At 28.7% G+C, this 5,577-nt stretch overlaps 1 long non-coding RNA gene across 2 annotated transcripts; it reads left to right on the forward strand.

The window, feature by feature from the left end:
* Positions 1-210: 210 nt before the first annotated feature.
* LOC117174810 lies at positions 211-1,734 on the forward strand. Of its 2 annotated transcripts, XR_004467366.1 has the most exons (4): positions 211-1,007; positions 1,337-1,440; positions 1,521-1,554; positions 1,639-1,729. It is a non-coding gene; the product is annotated as an uncharacterized LOC117174810 (long non-coding RNA). The 2 variants fall into 2 exon arrangements; XR_004467365.1 differs by having other exon boundaries at positions 1,521-1,734.
* The last annotated feature ends 3,843 nt before the right edge of the window (positions 1,735-5,577 follow it).

Raw genomic sequence — 5,577 nt, forward strand, 5'->3', positions numbered from 1 at the left:
ATAAACAATTATAGTCTATTTAAGTTTTTTTTTTTTAAATTAGGTTGAGTTAAACATAAGTTATAAAGTCAGCTTAAATGGACTTATCTTAAATTTAACGAAACTTAACTCGATAAATTTAAGCCGGGAGAAAATATTTACGCCAGTACAATCTTATCAATAAACTGTGAGTAATAATCATTATTTTATAGAAGTGCGTCCCACATTCACCGGAGGAACCACAGAAAAAAATTCTCTTTACGCAAAAAAACTAAGCATCATTAAGAATGAGGTAGAGGTTCCATCGGTACACAGTTTAAAACTTAGAAACAAATGTGATTTTCTGAAGCCAAAAGAAGCACCACCTAGAGTACAGAAAAATAATCCAGAAAAGAAATCAAATGAGAAAACAGAGAAAATAAATAGACAGGAAAATGAATTTAAGGAAAAGGCAGAATAGGGAAGCAGGAAGAAAAAGGAATCTACGAAAATGGAACAGAAAGAAAGACAGAATTTAGCATAGGAGGAAAGCAGGAAGGCAAAGGAAGTGCGGCAGAATGGCAAACAGAACTTAGCAGAGAAATTAAGCAGAAAGGAAAAGGAATTAAAGAAAATGGGACAGAAGGGAAAACAGAATTTTTAAAAGTATTGAAGTAGAGTGTTTCATGGAAGCTCGCAGGCTCTGTGAATCGGTGAAAAAGGCAGCGAAGGGAAGCACGGAGGAAAAGGCAAAGGAGGAAAGGAAGGAAAAGGAATCAAAGGAAATAGGGCAGAAGGGAAAACGGAATTTAGTAGAGGAGGAAGGCAAGAAGGAAAAGGAATCAAAGGAAATGAGACAGACAGAGGAGGGAAGCAGGTAGGTTAAGGAATCAAAGGAAATGGGACAGAATTGAAAACAAAATTTAGCAGAGGAGGGAAGCATGAAGGAAAAGAATTCCAAGGGATTAGGACATAAGGGAAAGGAGAATTTAAAAAGTATCAAAGCAGAGTGGTTTATGGAAGCTTTCAGGCTCCGTGAGCAGAAAGAGGTGAGGCACTTGACGTTGTTTTATACGTTAAAGCGATGTCTTCTTTGACATAATATTTATGTAACCAAATTGTCAATTTAGAAATTTGTGTGTGCATGTACTCTAATTGCAATTCTAATCCTAATTTGAACGCTTTTGTAGGCGGAGAACGACAAACGTTATTTACCATTAATGTCTGATAATTTAAAACCAGAAGAAGAAAATAAAATATTAAAACGACATATTCTCGAATTAGAAGTAGAATTAAGAGATGTTAGATTTTTTAAATTAAAATTAATTAGAAAGGCTCGTTTAAAGTATTTTAATATTTGTATATGCACTTTTTGTAGAATCGTTGTGAAACGTAAATAAAGAGGCGAAACAAAACCTCTCAGACAAAATTAATAGTGGCGAACTTCTAGCGGTTGGCCACGTAGACGTTGCAAATCAGAAGGTAAATATAACAAAGCAGTACATTCTGTGTGCACCTATTTCAAGAACGACATTAATGTTCTTAACGTTGCTTTGTTACAGACTCATGCTGGAGGCGGAATTTGGTTATTAAAACGTGATTACGATTCTGTAAAATTTAGAAAATCTAAACGTTCAGAAATGTTTATTAAAAATATAGTAGTAAAAATTTTTTCTGTAGAAACCTTAAATCAATGAAGTGTCGCGGGAGAATGCAGTAACGCATACAAAAACAGCGTGAAGAGGCCTTCTTCAGATATAAAAAAATTAAATGCTGTAAGAGGTAAGTTCATTTTTATACGTTCTTAATAATAATAGATAATCATTAAATTCATCAAGTAATTCTTTTCGCTTAGAAGCTCCTATGTTTCCTCTCGCTTTTCTCGTTGTTTTTGTCTCTCAATTTTTGTTATTAGTGTAACAGTTTATTTGCATAACTCAGTTTCACATCTAATAAAATTATCTTTCTGCTTGAAGCTGTTCCGTTATATGGGAATACTTTAGTTTGATTTAGAATAACATATTATATTTCGGATAAAAACTATTATTATTTTGATTTTTAATTTTAAACGAATTTAATTTACATTTAATTTAAAACGCTTTAAACTCTGAGGTCTTAGAGAAATTTATACAGTTTAAACATTTGGAACTCATGTAATTTTGGAATTTTTTTGTCATTTTTAAATCATTTTTATTTTAAGAATCACATTTTGTATCCTTATCTGAAATAATCATGTATTTTATACCTTTATTATATTTTTGGCGCAATTCTCAACCAACCCCAATAAAACTTTGCAGAAGCAACAGATTCTCGATACATTTTACAAAGTGTCCGAAATGTGGAATAGTTTACAATTTTTTCGCATTCAATCTAAGAAATGAAAATCCAGAAATTCAAGGTATCGAAAATTCTTGAAATAATTTTTTGTATAGAGAACATTTTTTATTGAAGAGAATAAAATATATTTTTATAAAATCGCATAGAAAAAAAACTATTGGTGAAGTTTAGTGAACCTAGACACTCTTTTTATTTTGAATTGAAGTTAAAAAATCCGATTGAAATTTGTATTGAATAATGTGGTACCATTTAATTAAATTAAAGAATAAATCAATTCAATCAATTATCAAAGAAATTATTCAAACACTTAATTACATTTTCAATGTTTTGTAAATTAGCAATTTAAATCAAATGAATTGAGCATGATGCAAAAAATCTGAAATGAAAGTTCGGCAAATATTCTAAAAAAAAATATTCATGATGAAATATATAAAAAAGTTTTTTTGTAAAATACCTTACAGAAATTTCGAAATGAATTTTAAGAAGCAATATATATTTTGGACATATTAGCTTCATTATCTAAGACTGTACAATTTTAATTATTAAGTAATTTAAAATATATCTTTAGTTTCTTTGGAAAATGTTGTACACATTATTGTACCTTTGTGCTTAAGAACAACCCACGAAGGAAATACGGGTCGTTTACCGAATACAAAACCACACGAAAAGCGGCTTCAAATATGATTAAGTTCCACTTATAGAGTTTTAAAATACCGAATACGAAATCACAAAAAAAAAACAAATTTAAATCCGATTAGGTTACATTTAGAAACCAATAGGTGAACGGTACGATTACCGAATACAAAACACATCAGATCCTAATAAGAATTTATAAGAAAAATCACAAGCACCAAATACGAAACCGCACAGAAACCGATTAGGTTGCACTTAGAAACCAATAGCTGAATGGTACGAGTACCGTTAATAAACAAAATACAACCACATCAGATCCTAATAAAATCTAATTAGAATAATCAAAATTACCCTATCGGATTCTATTTGGCTTCTCAGAGGGGTTTTTAATAGGGCGTAGCGAATACAAACCACAGCAGATCCTAATAAGATCCAATTAGCAAGTTCAAAATTACCAAATACGAAACTTCACAAAAACCGAATTCAAATCCTATTAGGTTCCACCTAGAAACCAATAGCTAATACGGTACGAGTGCCGAATATAGACACATTAGATCCTAATAAGATCCAATTAAAAAGTTCACAATTATCCAATAGAATACCATATAGAACAAGGAACAAAACCCATTTTAGAAAGTAATAGGACCTGATAGAAACCACTTCCTATGAGGTTCTATTTGGCTTTTAATAGGCATTTTTACTAGAGAAGTACGGAATACGAACCACATCGGATCCTAATAAGCCAAATTAGAATGTTGAAAATTACCAAACACAAAACCGCACAGAAACCGAATTCAAACCCGATTAGGTTCCACTTAGAAACGAATAGCTAATATAATATCAACTGTACATCTTCTTGGGTTTAAAAGTCGATTATTTCACTAAGAGAGGAACTAGTTTGTAAAAAATACGTTTTTTTAACAAGGTTTTATAATTATTGTTGAAAATGTAACTATTGGGTTGAAAATTAAACTCTTTGATTGAAATCTCATATTTTTGGCTTAAAAAAAATCAACTTTTTGTAGAACTGTGATAAAAAATTCATTTGAACAAGAAAAAAAAAGGAATTTTCAACAAAGTTGTTAAATTTTCAAGGGAAAAGGTGAATTTTCGACCAAGAAGATTAATGTTCTATAAAAAAAAAAAACGATTTTCCAACTTAACCAATATACGATAAATTTTTTATCAATCCTAGAATAGTTACATTTTCAGACGAACAAAAATAATTTCTAGTGGAAAGAATGAATTTTTAACAAAGCTGTTAAATTCTCAACCAATAAGAAGAATTTTCGACCGAGAAAATTATTGATCTAAGAAAAAACAAATTTAAACAAAATACATGAATTTTCAAAGAAATTATTTAATTTTGAAGTAAAAATGAGTATTATATACAAAAAAGCTGAATTTTTAACCCAAAAATATGATACTTCAACCAAAATTTTAATAGTCGACCAAATAGTTTAACTTTCTATTAAATTGTTGACTTTTAACGCCCAAAAGATGCATTTTTTACAAAACAGTAAAAATTTTAACAAAAACGTTAATTTAAAGGGAAATAGTTGAATTTTAAATTATAATTATGAATCCTTAATAAGAAAAATTAATTTTATTATTAAGTAGTTCAAATTTAAGTGATTAATCTAATTTTTCCACCCAAAAATTATGATTATAGTTTCTAACAATATAGTTGCATTTACAACAAAATAGTAGACTTTGCAACCAAAAAATATTTAAAGTTGATATTTCAACCGAAAAATTTAATTTTCAACCAAAAAGTATAAATTTTCTATAAAAGATTTAATTTATACAAAGAAAGACGAATTTTTAACAAAATACATGATTTTTTAACCAAAAAATTGAACTTTTAACGAAAAAAGATACATTTTGAACCAAATAGTTACATTTTTAACTGAAAAAGGTAAATTTTAACTAAAAATTGTATAAATTAATTATAAGCTTCAAACATTTATTTTCAACAACACATAAAACATATTTTCATCAGAATAGTTAAATTTTCAACGAAAGAGATGAACCTTCAAATTAAACAAAAAATGGTAACGGGAACAGAAAAAGTGAAAATCCTATTCCACTCAATCGACTTATTAGTAAAATTTAATGAAAGCATTTATTTAAATTGTTTTTCATTATTAAATCTTTTTATAACTTATAAATTCGAAAAATATTCAAATTTATATATATTTTTTTTATATTTTAATCATTTATTCAAACGTCTTAAAAAATGCAACAAAGAAATCTATGCAAATGTGTGAATTTAAATAATTTTAACTCTAGAGAGGCAGAGTTAGATTGGTGGGAATTAAAATTTCAGAATTTACATTCCGCATGAAGGAATTGAAACAACTTATTACACCTATTTTGTTAACTAAATAGAAGGAATTAAATAAAATCAAAATGTGCCAACTTCTGAGGAATAAAAATATCTCTGTGAGGTGCTTTAGCGGTAAAATTAGAAGGAATTAAATATATTGAAAACACGTTCTCTTTGAGAGAATAGAAAACTGTGTGGCGGTCGCTATGGAAATAGAAGTAAATACAGTCTGTCAAGTTAAAGCGTGGGTAACTTTTTTGGTAAAATATTTTATTTAAACGCATGTTTCTACATGGAATTACATTTGTCAAGGTGTCGAG

Source organism: Belonocnema kinseyi, chromosome 6 (assembly GCF_010883055.1).
Source record: "Belonocnema kinseyi isolate 2016_QV_RU_SX_M_011 chromosome 6, B_treatae_v1, whole genome shotgun sequence".
In the NCBI taxonomy this organism is placed as follows: Eukaryota; Metazoa; Arthropoda; class Insecta; order Hymenoptera; family Cynipidae; genus Belonocnema; species Belonocnema kinseyi.